This window comes from Opisthocomus hoazin, chromosome 1 (assembly GCF_030867145.1).
Source record: "Opisthocomus hoazin isolate bOpiHoa1 chromosome 1, bOpiHoa1.hap1, whole genome shotgun sequence".
NCBI classification, from domain to species: Eukaryota; Metazoa; Chordata; class Aves; order Opisthocomiformes; family Opisthocomidae; genus Opisthocomus; species Opisthocomus hoazin.
The window spans coordinates 144083320-144101643 of record NC_134414.1 but is presented as its reverse complement, the minus strand read 5'-3'; the positions used below and the strand labels follow the sequence as shown (position 1 = coordinate 144101643).

Sequence of the window (18324 nt, the reverse complement as noted above, 5' to 3'; positions counted from 1 at the left end):
GCTAGTGCTAGTTTGGGGGATTAACATGAATAGCCCCATCAAAGTTTGTGAAGACGTGGTACCAATACAGAAAGATCCACGTACGCTATTTAAAATACACTTGTTAACAGAGATTTAACAGCCATTTCATTCTCCACTGTTCATCACATTCACACATGTGGGATGGGCATTAACAGATTGAGCTACATCTTTTCATTGCGATTCTGCGGCAGTGTCTCTTTGCAGGAATATTTTATGTAGTAATAATTTTCTTCTTATTACAGATTTTCTAACTATGTTAATGGCAGCAGGCTGACCACAGAGACATTCGTGAGAACTACCTTTGCAGTGACATTTAAACAATTTATTTGATCTTCCTTTAGCGTACCTGCTCATGCATTTTTAGTCTGTTGTCGACCTTAGGAGAACTTTGTGTATAATCACGGGTCTTTCAATCACATTTAACTTAACAAAATGGTATGCAAATTTCTGTAATATGTCATTTCTGAACTCTTTGGGATTTGCAGTGTGTATGCTATCAGGTGGATGCCCCTTGGCTGCATGGGCAAGTCTGAGTAGCAGCTGCCCAGCAGCTCCGAGGCCAGCTGGAGAAGGCTGCGTGTCTTAGCTGAGGATGCTCCCTTTATGGGTATGCAATTGTTGGATGTGCCTTGACTTACCCAAAGCAGGAGGTGCTATCAATATCCATTTTTTTTGTGTGTGATAATGGGAAAAGCAGAGCGGATAAGGGTTGATGGCAAGGGGGGGTTCTGTACATCTCACATTTACCGTATTGTATTGGTCGTCCTGTCATTTAGAGAAATTGAAAGTTGTGGATTTGTGGCTGAAATGTGTTACTAGTGTGGGAGTGCTATTGGCTAAGAGCCTAAAATGAGAACTTTTGCTTTGTGAGGGCATATCTTGTCCTGTGCTTAATGTAGCTTTTCCCATCCTGGACCATGTGTAAGAGTGCTCTTGGGATGAGAACGGTTAAAACCAATTACCTCTGGCACTATAGCTGTTAACACTTGTATCAGTTTCTGTCAGAATAAAAAGTCATAGTGTAAAGTGGTGTTATAAAACCATCCAAGCCAAAACCAGGGAAACTGAAAGGCAAGAAATTAACTGAATTAATTGGCAAAAAATACATTTATCAGCTGGTTGATTTTTAGTATGGTTCATGGAAATGAATTCTGTGGAGTTTTCATTTTGTGACAGCTGAATGGGTGGCAAAAACATAGGATTGCTGCTGAATGTTTACATTGACAGGAACATTCCCATTCGCTAAAAATAAAAATCTTGGACTCTAACAGCATACGAATGTATGTATGTGGGTTACCTGCTGTATAATGTCCCCTATCTGGAAAACACTTGAAGCACATGATTAAGCTCTTTAATTTCTGTTGAAATAATTTAAAAAAAAAAAAGAAGAGATAAGCCCACATGTTTCAAGTTTGGCTTCTTCATAAATGTTTGTAGAATGAGGTGCAACTTACTCTGCTGGCTATATTTCGTGCCTTTCCATTTCCCAATCCTGGTCACGAAAACAGAGTTACTGCCTTAAAAAGTTATGTGAAAAGAATGCTGGTTGCTTGGATGGGTCATACAGCTGGCCTTAGCATGTGTTTGTCCACAATGTGTTGCTACTGCATTACTGAACTGGATTCTTTGTCCACACGTAATAGCCTGCCTACAAATGATAATAATCACGGTACGTGTCATGCTTAGTTCTCTACAGCACTGAAGCTCCTCTGAAGGGGAAAATTCAAAGCAATCATCAGTTCTTCTAAAATTGTCAGTTTTGGTTTCCATGTTCATACCAATTTAGTGCCTGGGTCTGATTTTTCCATTATCCTGCATCTTATATACAACTACAGTTTGCTGTCGGAAATGAGTAGTCCAAGGATAAGACAAGGGAAAATCAAGCTTTCTGTCCTTGGGGTAAAGGATATTATATGTAGTTCAAGTTTCTCAAGTGACAACCTTCATTAGGCTATTACTACAGACATCTGTACGTAGGCACAGACAAGTTGGTATTTTCTAGGCACTTCCAGTAATAAAATCCTAAATCAATGTTTACAAGAAGATGTTTAAGCTTTTTTCAGCAATTCTTTCACATGTAGCTTTTCTTTAACAATCTTTGATGGAAACGTGAAATCACAGAAAGCTAAACCGAGGGACCACTATGAATTTCCTCAGGCATCCTTCTTTTGCCTCCTTCCTTTGGATGCGTGCATGGGTCCTGCTTGGCACATACTCAACCTTTGTGTAGATTCTGGGTGCTCCCATCTGGGGTCTGTGTTAGTACCAGCTCCACTGTTGCCATGTGGAGAACACCTTAGCCATCTCGCTACTGAAAAGAAATAAGAGTTGAAGACATGAGTGTTGTGGAGGGAAGGGATAGTCCTTTCCATTTACTTATTTATTTCCTTGCACGATTTATGTTTTGCTTTTTTGGTTTAGTTTTATTTGTTTGGGCAAATTTCTTGCCATTTACCTTTGCATTTGCATTTCCTATTGATTGGCAATTTTTGAACTGTTTATTGTGCTCTTTTGTTTAGCTGTTCAAGAGCTAAAACAAAAGCCACCAGGCCCTGTGAGGGACACATTTGAATGCGGCGAGCGTTGCTCGAGGAAAAAGTAATTGCTAATGCATATTTATGTGGCACAAATTTGCCATTTGTTTATGCATAAAATTATCAATAGTGCAGGGCGGCCCAGCCGTAGAAAATGGTGACCTTTTTAGCTTAATAAATAGAAATCAGCTGTTATTGTGAAGAGATCAGCCATTTATTCTGTGTTGAGGGACACTGTCAGGAAAATGTAGATTGGTGCCGGCAATATCATTAAATGGAAGGCCAGTGACCCTTTCGGTATAGTCTATTATACTTTATCTAATAGGGGATAAATGACTCTGGTTGGCAAATAGATTAAAAAAAGAAAAAAAAAGAAAAGATAAAAAACCAACCCCTCCAGACTTTTCTTATCCCTCAGCCATATGAACAGGTAGATACTGAGGAGATAATCTTGCACCAGCTGGCTGGTATTTTTCTAGCAGAAAAGTGACTTTAAAAATAAACAGCAAGAACAACAAAACCAACCTCACCCACAAACCCACTCTGTTTTGACTGGTTTTGGCAGTTTTGGTTTGGTGTGGGGAAAACCAGCCAGTGCCAACCTATGATTCTTCCTAGTTCGTGTCACTGAAGGCAGTGTTCTGAAAAGGCCCACAAATGGATCGGATTTTGCCTTGTGAAATGAGAACTTATAGTTAGAAAGTAGGATCTTTTCTGAAGACAACAGGTTTTCAAAAAGAGTTGTACTTTATTCTTATATGCATTCAATTTTTTAAGAGTGGACAAAAATTTGCCAGATGATACCCCAAGACACTGCAGACCTCATCTGCAGAAGATGTAGCAGCATAGTTTTCTTTATGCTGCTCCACTAATGCACCCCAACCTTAATGAGCAGACTTAATACTGGAAGAGTTAAAATCTAACAGCCCTAAGCCTGAGGAAGTTCCTGTGAAAATGAAAGTATACGCAGGAAACCTCATATTTCTGTGTTTGTCTCATTCTGTTCTCTACAGTGCACTGCACCGTGCATAACTGGAAGCAGCTTTAATCATCCCACAGGTGAAATGTGGAGAGATGTGAGTCACAGTGACTGTAAAGGGTTGCGTTTTCTGTGCACACTGTGTGGTGGGCTGGGCATTTGTTTTTTCTTTTTGTTTTTAAATCCCTGAGAAAGACTCAGCAGATGTTTGCGATGGCAATATTTCACTTTGCAAAGGCTGTGGTAGATTAGGAGATAGCCTTATCTGCATACCCAGCCTGGTTAGGTGAGATGAGATCCGGCCCACCACCACTGTGGGACTGTCTGCTGTCCTGATTGAAGGCTGTTGATCTGTTTTTCCCTGAATTTTAACAGTGGTGAAGTTTTTTTTGGTGTGGTTTTCTTTTTTTTTTAATCATTTTAGTAAAATGTAATACAATACATAAAACTTAGTATAGGATCTATTATACAGTATATGATCTATTACTCTATGATAACGTTGCAGAAGTCTTCATAAGAATGTGTGCTACAGTTCAAGACTTCTTCATATCTAAAATTTTCTCTCATATTGTGTCAGTTTTTGGAAAGGGCTTCTTCAGTCTCCTGTTTGTGCGTTTCCGTGTATTTAACTCCTGTGCGCAGAGCTCTCTCCTGCTTCTGGAATGCCGCCCTCGCAGTCCTCCCAAATAATGGTCCCCAAACCACATTGCTGTAGAAATAAAAAAATTGTAGGACATGCTATGGAAATAGAGAGTAAGTCAAAGAAATAGCTGAAAGTATAAATTTTCTTAGGGACATCCTATGGAAACCATAGTTAAGATGAAATTGAATTTAACTGCAGAGTAGGATCTACATTTCTTCACATGGCAACAGATCCTTTTTTGCTGGTTCGGTCGCTCCACTCCAGACAGTAGCAAAACCCACAATTTCTGAAGTCTCTATTAACATTTGCGGATTGCTGTGTCCTTCTTGTTAATAAACAGTTGCTATTAAGTGGTATTTTACTTTTATAAACACATTTTTATTTCTACTTCACCAAATTAGTTAAGCTTGCTTATTCCAAGTAGATCTGTTTTTTTTTCTAGAGGGTCTTTTCCCACACAGATATCTCCAGCTCTGCTCCTGATAAACATCTTCCTTACACGTTAAAGCTCACAACCAGTCGTTAGCTCAATTTCACTTTTTCTTTTCTAACAGTCATAAAACAACCCTTTTGAAGTATGCTGTTTGACACCAACTAGAAAGATGTATGTAGGTAAAATTAACAAGTAGAAAATGCTGAAGTCTATTGTGTTGGAATAAACTGGAGACCACACTGTTGTAAACTAACCTGGATCCAGTGAAGAGTCTAGCTCAGGATATTACTATTATTAATGATTATTATTTCAGCTACTGTTGTTATTGCTACATGTCTTCTGTTGTATCTGTACTGCCCAGGCCTGGTGGTAGAAGATACTGTGCTAAATACAGAGAAATAGAAAGCAAGGCTTCTTCAAAAACCTAGAAATATCCAGGTTTATGGAAAATCACAAGTTTTGTAAAGAGGGGTTGGTTAAGGGAGGAGATAGGTCACAGACAAGACAAGGATGAGCAACTACTGCTGATCAAAGTTTGTAGCAGAAAACACAAGAATGAGCAAAATGAGTATTACTTTTTCCTTGTATTCTGCTCATATGAATAGGACAGGGAGTAGCACTGTGCCTTGGTTCCACATTGCCAGGGAAAGACAAAAATGTGATGGGGAATATATGCTTACTGTAAAAAGGTGTTACATGTCTGATCGTCCTGCAACCTGACTTCAGTGTCCCAGGATCTCCTCCTAAGCAGCAGTGAATTGAGTGGGGCTTGTTCTTTCCTCAGCGCCTGGCACATCTGCTGTATTAATAATGTGTGGGTTAGAGAAGGAAGATTAAGGACAAATTTTATATTATGCTAATTAGTTGATGAATGTTTAATAAGATAACCAAGTAACAAGAGTTAAGAAATTTATATTTTCTGGTTCTTTGAGATGCTGGTACCCGGGTAGTCTGATAGTCCTGCAGATCTTGACCTTTCTTTGTAAAAGGAAATTTTGATGACTTATGTCACTGGAGATTGACTTTTCCCCCCTTCTTCAAAACGGATTGGTTTGAAAAGCCCATAGAGATAATCATCTTTCTAAGAGCAGAAATTCACGTTTGAGGAAATTTCTGTACAAAATACAGAAAACACATTTCTGTTTGCTCATCTGATTGCTCAAAAATAATATAGGAAACTGAGGTTTATCTTCGGAGTTTGCCTGCATGCAGGGCTCGCTATGAACCAGGGATGGCTGTCTTTGGAAACCTCATGCACCACCCTGCTCTTGATGGCTGTCTTATGTGCTGCTGCTTTTCATGGAGCGCGCTCAGAGCTGTAGGGCCAGCAAAGTAATTCCATGAAGTTAAGCCGGTAGAGAAAGTGTCTGGTTTTATATATTGAGGTTACTGATTTCAGAATTTGATGTGGTGTGTGTTTTGTAGCTTAAAAATAAAATAAATTCCTATTTATTTTTAGCCACATGTAAGTTTCATACTACAAATGATTTGTTTAGGTTAGACTAGATTGATATTAATAGATAATAATACAGCTTAGGGAAGCAAAACCTGACTGAAAGGACAGCCACTTCACACTTGGTGCAGACTTTGGCTTGTGTGAACCTGGTGTGTCATGCCACAAGTATGGTCTCAGACTTGCCTGTGCAGCTTTGTTCACATGATCCAGCTAAATAACAGTAGTACTAGAGACTTTTTGTTTTCTAGTCACTGCTTTGATGTGCACTTCAGTCACACAAGCCTTATTTTCCCAGTTTTGCAACCAGGTAGACCAACGCACAAAGCTAGTAACAGGGAGCCGATGGCTCGGCAGGGCCACCTGGGAGACACAACCCTGCTGCACTCTTCCATGTGACAGTGTCATGGGCCTCTGCAGAGGGTTCTCAGCTCCTGCCTCATGCATGCCACACGTATACACCTTGTGCCACAAAACACTGCTCCCCTCTCTGCTGAAGACCTGGGGATAAAACAGCAGCAGCCATAACTGTAATGGGTGCCCAGAGAGATCTGGGGTGCATCGCACTCCTGAACTGTGGAGGACAAGGTGGGGTTTGGGAAGTCATGCTGTCTAACATTCGTCATTGAAGTTCTGGCCTTTGTCATACCTGGGGGAGAAGCCACTCTGTGACCCTCACAGGAAGCTCAGGTGCAGCTCAGAGAACCTCGAGGCGGGAGGAATAAGTCACAGAGTAAACATTTGAGTAACCCTCCTACTCACAGGGTGACAACTAAGAGCAGAGGCAAATGCAGCAGAGGACTTCTTGCTCAAAGTGCCGTGCTCACACCGTTAACCATGCTAAACGGGCTAATCATGCAAGCATAGGCTGGGGATAGAAAAACAGAATTGGTGAGTGTAGGTTAGCTGTTTAAACACTCAAGGGAAAAAGGAATATATAGTCATATCTTTCTCCTAGTTCAATCTTTGTATTGATTTATCATGATAAGAGGGGCCACTTTAGTTCTAATAATGTCTACTTTTATTTTCTTTCCTTTTTTTTTTTTTTTTGCTAATACATATTTCTATGGCAGCTTTTCCATGTGATATATTTTGGGTCACATATTAATTTACACCACCCTCTGTTCTGCTAAAAAGAGTTCATGAACTAAATGAAAAGGAGTGGGGAGGGGGATGTCTAGCAGAGCCCAGGCTTTTGTTTCATGTTTTGGATGTATTTTCTTTTTAAAATAAAATTGTTGATATGCATTTGCTTTTATTTTTCTAGCCTTCCTCTTGCTGATGACCAGGTTCCTGTTTGATCCTGTTTACAAGCTTCCGAAGACTGAAAATAACCCCACCTCCTCTGCACCGGGTAGGAAAACAAAACCATATAAAGACATACGGCAATTACTCCGGAGGGCTAGCAGTGTGGAAGAGTGTGGTATCAAGGAAGAGCTTGTGAAGAAAGAAGTAGTTTACTAAGTTACCACAAAAGACACTAGTGTACACAGTTTTTCTCACTTTTTTGGACTGGGGAGGAGGGGGAGGAGTGGGCAAGTAAATAAGGATATTCTCCAGCGTGTGTATTCCCAGTGTAAATGTCTGAAGCTTATCTATGTTTTCTGTTACTCATTCAAGCTGCTTTGCAGTTTTATTTCAATCTATTCAAAACTCCCCAAAAGATAAATTTAGAAGATTTTTGGGGCTGGGGTTTTTTTTGCTTTAAAATTTACTGGTGAGAGAAAGAATTTTCCCTAAATTGCTATAAACTTTTGGATATATGCGCAATATTTCAGTAGTAGTGATGTGTAAGCATATCTATCCCAATTACTAAATTTTTACAAATACTTTAGAAAATGACATTTCTGGCAGCTAGGGAGAGTGGATGGGGAACATTCTGGTAAAATGTTGTTGTTGTTGGCCTAGCAGGAGACTCAGATACAGGTAATCCCACAGTTCATGTGTCTGCTTGATCCTGTAGTAGTCTTTATACTTAGACTGACTGCCATGAATAGTAAACGTTTGCTGAGTTAAGGTTTCAAAGACAAGCATCTCTTTTTGTTAGCATGGTTGTTATCTTGTTATTGTGGACTTGGGGAAGAGTTGAGTATGTCAAATGCTGTGGAGTCTGACGAGTTTGTCCTAGCATTAGGCTTCACCTAGCTTGCTATCACAGCCAGGTATTCTGGTATAGTTAGTGCCTTTGCAAGGGGAGTGGCAGTTGCTACTACATCAGGATTAGAAATGCAGCCACAGTGACAGGTAACACTTATATCTAGTTTTCATGGATGGAAATGAGGAAAAGGTGTGGAAAGCAGTAAAGAGCCAGGCAAGTGTAACTGAGGATTTAGGGTCAACTCTCAGATAAAGCCCTGGGACAGCCTTCTTCATTTCGGTATGACTTTGTTCATGTGCAGAGGGCTATTCCACTGTTCTTGTCAGGATGAAATATCTATTTAAGTTTGTATGCAGGATCATATGATTGACTGATGATATTCTGGTGCTTTTGTGGTTCTGCGGCCTTAGACACGCATATGAGATGACAGTCTAAGTCATGGTATTTTAAAATGATTGACTGAGGTACGAAGAAGTTTTATGATTCACTTTTCTCTTTCTAACTGCCAGAAGTCACTTGTGACATTCTTGTATTTTTTCCCTCTTCTAAGTAAGCTTATCAAAGAAGAAATCACTAATTTACCAGCCAGTGCTTAACAATCAAGGAAGTGAAACTTCTACTTTAGAGAAAAAAAGAAATCCTTTGAGCTGCTGAATGATTTCTGAATAAGAAAAGCTTACCATGTATTGGGCAATTGGTTTCTTTTTTAATTACTACTATTATTATTTTTTAAGGCTTTCATTCTGAGAGAGGTCACTAGCCTTTGAGAATTGAGCCACTTTGTTGACAAATCTGTCCTCTAAATTGAACAGCATTAATTAGAACTTTGTGCTGTAGATTCTTACTTTTTAATGTGGGTGGTGATATCAACAGAAATGTCTAATGAATTTGATTGAAGATGATTTTAAAAGGTCTGCCACCTGTAGATAAAAATGTGCATTACTACACATGGTAATTATCAAGACTGAAGGCTGTGACATGATCCATTGCCCTTTTGAAATCAAAACACTCCAAAGAAAAAAGGCACCAATTTCTTCATCTATGTTAATACAGGACATGTCTGTATATTCAACTTTATCCTATACACTGTAATATATATAGGGGGAGAAAGATACTTTGGATTATGTTAGACCCAAGTTTCCCGTCTTCTCTCCAGGCTTGTAAAACTCGGTATATACTTGTATGTGTTGAGGGATCTTTTTATGATCTAATGAAATAGATTGCTAAAAATATTCAGGTGTCTGAGACAGCAGCAAAACATCTCTGAGCCACCTTACAAAAATAAATGAGTTTTGTGTGTGCAAGATGAAAAAGGAAGTGTACAGGAACAGATTTCAGCTTCAGGCTTTCTACAGGGGCATTTGCAATAAGGGAGGGGAGCAATAACCCAGCAACTATCATTGTAAAAATTATGAAAAGCACTTTGGTCCTTTTTAAACTCAGTTCACTAAACAGGGGCCAAAGCAAAAGCCTGAAAGGCAACTCATAGTTTGCCATTAACAACCTCAGCCCCTTGCTGCTATTTGCAGTTGAGAATGAGTGCTTCCGCGTACAGAAATGGTAAGAAAAACTAAAGGGAAATAAAGGATACGAATGAAAGATTTTCTGTTTTCATATGAGTACTTGGAACACCAAGCAAGCGAAGAAGCAGCAATTTTAGCTAAGCTAATGTAATAGAAGACCATTGCACCCAAACTGTCTCAGCAGAACTTCCTGCATAATTAGATTGTAAATCTTCTCAACTGAGGAAGTTTTGCCCAAGGTCAGATTGTCTAAGTAATAATCCATTCTACATAAATTAGAAGATTTGAACTGCTGGGATACATTATTACATTAGTTTTGTTTTTTTATTCCCAATATATCTAAGGAGAACAAATATAACAATTCTTTTTCTTTTCTTCTTTTTAATTACATTACATCTCTTTAGCTTTCGATTACCTCAGAAGGCCTTTCCTGTAGGTTTTCGGACTTTTCCTGAGCAATGATGATGAAGTTGCTATCTAGGCAAATTAATACAGTTTTAATATACTTTAGAAAGCGATACCACAGAATCTCTTGGCCACCAGATTCTGTGATCTCACTTCCTCAGTGAAGCATTTAGTCAGAGATGCTGCTACTCTTTTTGTGCTGCAGTTTTTGTCATGCTGAGGTTTTGCCTCCCCCTGACCCCCTTGTTCTGCAAATAATAGAAATGTCATCTTCAGGGTAAGAATTGATGGACGACAATTTACTAATAACTGATTTGCAGCAAGCAGGCTTCTAAGTTTTTAATTCAGGTTGGGTTTTTTTGGGGGGGGGGAAAGAAGATCGTGGGTGCTTGACATGCATATACAATTATATGTAAAAGTGACAGGGGTAAATCCTGAGGTTATTTGGGCAAAAATAGCCATTGAAATGTCAGTATTGTTCTGCTAGAAGAAAGTAAAGTTCACAGTGTAGCACAGATTAATTTGTGTGGACTTGTCGCTGATATTTTTTTTTCTGCACTTGAGTTTCCCTATGAAATGGAGGAGTGGTCAGCTCTTCAGGAGAACTTTTTGGACTTGCAGCTTTTGGACCGGACTCTCAGGGTGTCTGTGTGTACTCTGCTGGTGCTAAAGTCCAGAGAGAGGAGACGTGGAGTGGCTTGTGGAAGTGCTTACGATGCTGCAGCTTCCCGGTTCCTGAGGCTACTTTGGGCATGCACCAACTCCACAGTCTCCGTTCGGTGCACGTGTTGGAGATCTAGACCCACACAGCAGTAGTAACCGGTGGCAGGATTGCAAAACCAGCTTGATCTAGCTCCGTGGTGGGTTTTGTTGTTGTATGTGCAAGCGTTGAGGAAAACGTAATATAAGGAAAAAAGTTGGCTTAAGTCCCTAATGATTTTTTTTTTTTTTTTTTTTTTTAAATATCTGTCTGTTCTGCTTTTACTGAAAATTCATACATTACATACTGGTAATTTTTTTTTGAAAGAGAAGGAAGCTATCCAGGGTGGGGGAGGTACTCAACTCCCTATTTCCCATCTACTTTCTGTGTTCAAGGGTAGAAAAATTTAAAAATGGAATAGATAATTCTCTGTTTTCAGAGAGGAGTTTCAGAAATATTTTGGTTACCCGATGCTGGTTCTGTGAGCTCAGCTGCCTGGTGAGTCTGCAGTCAGCCTGCTCTGCAGAGCACTGGCAGCTGAAGGCAAAGTGGACGTTTGGTGGAAACAGTAAGTGCTCTCAAAGCTCCTCGAAACGGGTGTACTCCCAGACTCCAGGATGTGTGGTCATCCTTCTCTCAACTGCTGTGCAAGGAAAAGACATAAATATACCTTTTTTTTTTGCTTTTTCTCTATTACTTTAGAAGACATGAGGAAGAAAATGAAGATCTGTGAAAGCCCTTTGAAACTGGTATTTTGGGGAAACACCAAAGCGTTTAGGTGCCCTTGGAAACATACAAGAGCATTAGAAGTCAGGAGATAAAACATTATCTTTTACTTCCACTTAAAATCCAAAGTTTCTCTCATTGCTGCCATTATAGTCCTTACAAAATTACTTTTACATATTTAAAATTTTCATTATTATTATTTATTATTTATCAGCAAGTAGCTGTGTGTTTTCTCAGGAACATCAGATGTAAAGAAAATCAGAAATCAGACCTCAAGACTGCTTTTGAGGCAGAAATAATCCAACCATTATTTCTGGTGTAAAAGGTTTGTGAATAGCATCATTTGCCTAGAAGCTGTTTTCCAACCTAATAACTCCCGGAATAATGACCTAAAACTGTTTCCAAGAGGATTAAGGCCCATATAACTATTAGGAAGTATAAGTTTTCTAAAAAGCTTCGTTCTGATTGGCAGAGAGGTGAGTTCTGATTTAGGTTGAAGCTGCTTGCTTAGGAGAATGAATTTCAATCTCTCTGAAGTCAAAAGTGTTGAAGTAATTCTCTGGAGAAGGATTGTCTGAGGGTTGTTTTTCTTTCTTATATATATAATATATATGTGTATACAGATATTTCTTATTGCTATAATGGCCTCAAAGATGGTCACTTAACTGGGTTTTTAATCCATTTGGGAGGGGGTTTTAATCTTCTGCTTTAGTTTGCCTTGGGCAAAAACTGTTCAAAATGGGCTGAGATCGCAGCTGAACATTTAGCTTCTTGGTTAATCATCACTTGAACACTCTTCATTGGGGAGACTGCAGAACAGAGAATGTATTATTTCTAATGATATTGGTATGTTTTTAAAGTTGTGCACGCATTGTATGTGCTTTACTCTTGTTAATTGCTTTTTTAGCTAGTGTGATCTGTAAAGCGGAGAGAGGAGAAAAGGTGAGCTGAGGATGACTTGAGAATATCTGCTGTACAGGGGTCAGGCATGAAGGGTGAGAGGAATGCGTGGATTTGCAGCTGAATCGTTTGATAAAGAGCTACTTGCTGAGTTGCACTTTTCAACTGGCAAAACTTCCCAACCGTGCATCAAAATGCTGGTGACAGAAGTTCACTGCAGAAAGCACGTGAATTCACACTGAAATACCTGTTAACCACCTATTGTTTTCTACCTTATTGAAATAACCAGAGATAACGTCGTAGCTTCTGGCTGAATCCCAGAAATGTCTCAACAGATCACATCGAAGACCTGAAATCATCAGTGAGTTCAGCCAGCTTTATCCTAGGGTGCCTTCATTGGCAGCAATCAGGATTAGCCTACATCTGTCCCAAGAGCATACTCATGTAACAAGGTGAATTAAACACCTGGCATTAGCAAAGTGTAATAGAATTATTTGTTTTCTTTACTGGAGGAACTAGTGTCACCATCTATTCATGAATTTGTAACAATATGTGTATACTGTATTAAATCTGGCCTTTAGATAGGTTTGACCTTGTGTGCAATTTAAAGGCATTTTACCTGACCTTCTCACTAATAAGGTAGCAGTACGTTCTGGCTGTCAACTGAGTTGTTATAAAAGACAGGGGCAGTTTTGTGGGACACTGAAATCCATCTTTAAAACATGCAGAAGGGATTTAATCAGTGATGGTGCTTAACATGCAGCTGAACTGGGCTCTGTTTTGAAAAAATCACTCTAATTTTTGCATTGGTTGACTATAGCCACAATAGAGAAAGGCAAAGACGTGTTTGCTGATCAGATATATGGCCAAATTCGTATTTCTGATGCAGGACGCACTCTGCCAAAAATCTGATGCATATGCTTATGAAAGATTTTTCTGGTTCTATATGTGCTATAAATATATTCCACATGGCTTTATACAAAGCTCTCTGTTATTTCAGTAAATCAAAGCCACTAAGCTAGATCCAAAGAAGGTGAAGCTCTGAATAAAATTCTTTAACATTTTATGACTTTGAAACCCTGTTTTGGTGTATATTTGCTTCATTAATTTGTGGCTTTGATGGTCTCAGCTGGGTAAGCATCAAAAAGATAGGCAAAATTTAGTGGGAAAAAATCTTTTCACAAAGTTCTTGTTGCAGGGAGGCTAGCAGACAGGGAGAAGCAGATTCGTTTTTATTTTCAGTATTCTAGGTTTCAGTTTAAGCCAGGATTATATAGTTTTATGTAAAATAAATTATTTCAGGAATACTGTTGCTGAAGATGTTATTGGATGTGACCAGGTTTGGCAAAAGGTTTGGCAAAACTGCTTGTCTAGTGTGAATATGAGTCTTTCCCGTGATTTGTGAGGAAAAAGTCTGTGCTCCCTCCGCTCCCAGCTGTGAGACTGAGGGTGTGACTGCACGGTATTGTCTTCCCAAGCCCCTGCGTAGGTCTGTCTGGTGGCCCTGGAGCTCCTCAGGGAACTAAAATGAAGTTCTCTAAATGAAGTTCTAAAATGAAGTCTGGCTATTGCCTAGCTGGTTTCCCTTCTTGATTTGAGAACTCCGAATTCTAGCATTATAAGTAAAAGGTTGACAAGAGTGAGTGGAATAGCTGCAGAAGAATAGAGTTTGGTAAGCCTAAGCAGTAAACTAAAAGTAGAACTGCAGAGATTTTCCCTGCTGCAGCAACAGGTTGCTCTAGTTCCTCCGCATTTCTTTTAACCACAACCAGCATTATGCAGTCAGGTACTTGAGTAAAATGAAGTTCAGAGAGTGACCATTCCCCTGCCACAGCAGCTTGATGTTTCCAGTTGAAAGTGCAGTTTTGTTCTCAAGATTGGTTATACAAATACAGTATTGCCCCACTCAGTTGCTTTGTCCCTTGCTCATAGACTCAGAATCAGGCCTCCTTACTGTATCTGTTCCAAGTGCATGAGCTTTTATGGTTTCTAGCTTTGCAAATTTGGGAGAGAAAACAGAGTCCTGCTCCCTGTCGTGCATTGTCTGTGCAGCCGCCAGGTAAATGCCAAGCATAAAGTACATTGTGGTCATCACTTCTACCTGTATAACAGCGCTGGAGAGTACTGGGTTTGGGAATTGGAGAATTTTGGGACAGCTATAGTGCATAATATGGTTGAGGAAGTGTGTCATGTCGGGTCCCATGTGAAGGACTAGCATGGGGGCAGTGATAGCGAAGCTGGGCTTTGGGGTCTTGCACTGAGTTCTTGGCGGCTGCAGTCAGAACAAGCATTCTGTGTCCCTTTCCTCAGGTAAGGGGGGAAAGCGAGCATCAAAGAATACGGACATCCAACAGCTGCTTTTTGGGGAACCTCCATAATCTCAGATGAAAGAGGTAAAACATGAAGTTGATAATTTTACAAACAGTCCAGTGGTTTGTGCCTTCCTCTTCAGAGTCGGGCACGAGATATCGTCTTGACTGACAGCTGGGGAGCACTGAGTCCCCACGCTTGGAAAATTAGGCCTTCTTGGAGCCCCTCAAGTGGGGTGCCCCAGCCTGAAGCACCTGAAGCCTCCAGCTATTCCTGAGTCATTGGGTGGAAGCCCTCGTGAGGGAAAGGGAAAAGGGGGAGGTCCAGCAAAAGTTGTGAGACGGGAGAGCCGACAGCTTTCCATTTCTGCGCCTTTGAAAGGGTTAACGCCGAGGTGCTCTATTGTATTAATGATGGCTGTCTCTTTGCAGAGCCCGTTGGGCTCTTTCAGGGGCCTCTCAAAACAATGAGTGCAGTGAGGCTGTTCTGTCTAATTACTCCAAGACAGGGATGCTAAAGAGGAATTAATGACAGTTGACAAGTGCAATTAATAATTATAGCAAAGCTGGGAGTCATGCAGCAGGCAGATGACAATAACAGGGTAACTGTACATGACAGCTTTCATCCGTTCCTCCCCCCCCCCCGCGTCGTCTTTCTTTTACCCTTTAATGTGAGCTGCTGCATGCAGCTGGGCTGCACCGCTCACTTGGAAGCAGAAGGCGCTGAGATCTGGTCAGTCAGGTTTGGCCAATTTCTAAGCGACCCCTCCCTCCTAAAAAAAAAAAAAAAAGAAATCTTAAAAAATTACCAACAGCACCAACTTCGCAGCGCAGGCTTCTGTTAGCTTTCAGGGTCAGGTGTTGACAAGGCTACTTAAAATTCATGTTGGGAGATTGGAAGGAGAAGGGGACAGGGAAAGGCAGCAGCAAGCTGGAGTTGAAGTGGGATTTCCATATCAAAGGCCAGGCCTTTGGCTCTGAATGGTAATTAAAGTACCCAGATTTCATCTCCTTGGTCAGCTCATGAAAAGGAAAAAAAAATTAGAGAGAGGATTTTTTCACTCCCTTCAGACTACAGTACAGCAAGCAGTAAATTAAATGAAAGTTGAGCTAAAAGGTGCCTAACGCTTCAATCTTTTGCATCTAATAGAATCTATGATGTTTTTAAAGCATTTATTCAGTTCACATCTTCATCTTGCTGTGATTATAAAGGATATCATGTCTGCTTACATTTATTGGGCACACATCTTGGCCTTCCAGGGTTGTAAAAGGATTTCACTTCGCATTATGTTGCTGTTGTGTTACGGCCTTTCGGTTTAAAAAAAAAAAAAAAAGGGAGGGGGGGAGTGTGAAAAGGAAGAAAAAAGGCACGTTTCTGTGTAATTTCTAGCTGGTCATTGTAGGAACCACTAACAGTGAGAACCAAATAAATGCAAATTTAATGAGGCATGGGGAACTAGTAATGAGATACAACAGCCCTTCACCTTGAGGTTGCTCGTTCAAACCTAGACCATGGCACTACTGAAAGTGGCCACAAACCATCAGTCACACGGCAGTAAATGTGCAATGTTTTGTCACCTTGGTCCAGTTCCTAGTGGATACATAGTGATGAAATGAAAGCCCTGCTTGCATTTGCTGGTAGTCCTTCAGGGACAAGGGCTGAATTCTCTCCAGATTTTCTGCCCTTGGCGTGGGACATGTTCAAGTCTGAGTTATACTGTAACATGTGGTGTCTTGCCCCGAGATCCTCCTAGGCTGTCCAGGTTCCAGGTCTCCTGTAGATGTACTGAGGTCTCCAGTCTTGTGAGCTATTGGTCTGGCCTTTTGCTGACAGCAGGTGAACACTCGAAACCCGAGGGTTTCACCAGTGCTATTGGTGTCGTGATGTGCCCTTCAGATTCTCTTTAGAATCTGGGTTTGCCAAGCAGTTTCTCGACACCTCGGTTTCCTGGCTCTGGGTTTGCACCTCAGTAAATCCATGGCTGCACTCTCTCTGGCTGAATGCATGGAGGGAAAAAGCAGTTTTGCTCTTTTCACTTCTGCTCCATAAATAAAAAAGACTGAAGACCTCAGTTTGAGGCACACTTGTATAACTAAAGGTGACTAGGCTGGGTCTAGTTTATTTTGGGGCTGAGTCAGAACCTGCTACAGGTCACTGAAAACATCTCTCCTGACCCCACAGGATGCTGGAATAGTTGCCTGACCTGAAAACTTGATGTCTAGATGTTTCTCTGCGTTTTCCTATAGTTACATCTCTGCTAGAGCAAGTGTATGCTTTTTGACATAACTGTTTTGGTACAAGACATTATAAATGTGGGCAGTGCTGGTGGTGTCCTGTTTGTATGAGTACAGCTGCTGTGACGGAAGGGGTGAGAAGAGCTGCTTGAAATCAAACCTAAAACAGTTAGGACTGAAATTTTAAAAGGGAGGGAAGGAGCAGGGAAAAACAAGGCAAATTATTGTTGCTAAATCAAATAGCAAGAACTTAGAAATGAGCCAGACTACATGCTTACTGGACACAAAACCACTTTGAACTTCAGGTGTTTGAAAATCTAGACTTGTATGCTAAATGCTGAGGTCTTCTTCCTCCGCTTCTCTCTCTTTCTTTCTCTTCCTTTTTTGTTCTTTTCCTTCTCTCTTCTTCTCTAAGGCACTCTTGCCTTTCCCCCCCTCAGCTCAAGTGCATCATTTTCTGCTATTGAGTTTAAAAAACTCTGCTGCAGGGGCTCTGAAATGAATAAAAATGTAATCCTCAATGCGCCCATTGTGTGCTCTCATTTGTTTTTGCTGTATCGATTTATCAGCAGAGGGAAATTACTCGCTGGAAGAAGGGATGCCAGTCAGAATGACATTTATTTCATAGTACAAGGAGGCTCTCCAGCGTGTTTCCATGTAACCCAGATATTGGAGCTGTAAAAGGGCTTGTAACAAGGTTTAGTGCTATGATTAGATTGTGTGGAGCACCTTGCTTTCATAACAACAGGCGCTTGGCTGGAGCCAAGGCCTCGGGTTATGGTCAACTTTTTTTTTTTCATTCCTTTTTCCTTAACATAAAGTATTTGGCTTGCACCCCAAAATATTCTTCTGTTCAGTACTCAACCATGCAAACTTGTGAAATCTTATTTGGTATTTATAAGGGTCTTGAGCTTTTATGTCACTGAGTTAAAAAGAGAAAAAAGCTAAAATATTTACTTGTTATTCTTTTTTAGCTTTGTGCTTCTTTGCGTCTCTAGTGAAATAACCCCCTGATTTTAATTCACCAAAGCAAGTCTTTTCCTCCAGTGATTGCAAGCTACACTTGCTCAAGGCAAAAAATTACCTGTAAAAATGAAGCATATTCTTTACCCAAAACCTGTAGTAGGTACATACGCTTTGCAAATGCAGGCGGATTCAGGAGGCTGAATCCTGGCCCTGGGGTTTTTGTTTGGGTGCTGTTGCTGGATAGTTTGCTCTGAGGGCTTTGCTGGGCTGACTCTTGTCCAAAGTCAGGTGGTTCAAAGGAGGATCCCCAAACCCCAGAACTGGTCATCATGCACGAGACTCCTCTTTCCCAGGTGGATCTTGGCTTATTCTCTTCAGCATTTTATGCACCTTTGGAAT

General features: G+C 40.5%; 1 protein-coding gene across 11 annotated transcripts in view; it reads left to right on the top strand.

Annotated features, from left to right (window-relative positions):
- Positions 1-18324, top strand: part of SOX5 (SRY-box transcription factor 5) — a 649868-nt gene that overhangs the window by 155352 nt on the left and 476192 nt on the right. For all 11 annotated transcript variants that reach the window (XM_075439940.1, XM_075439932.1, XM_075439927.1 and 8 more), the window contains one exon: positions 7331-7417. The gene's annotated coding sequence lies outside the window, so the exon portion shown is untranslated. The remainder of the gene's footprint in view (positions 1-7330; positions 7418-18324) is intronic.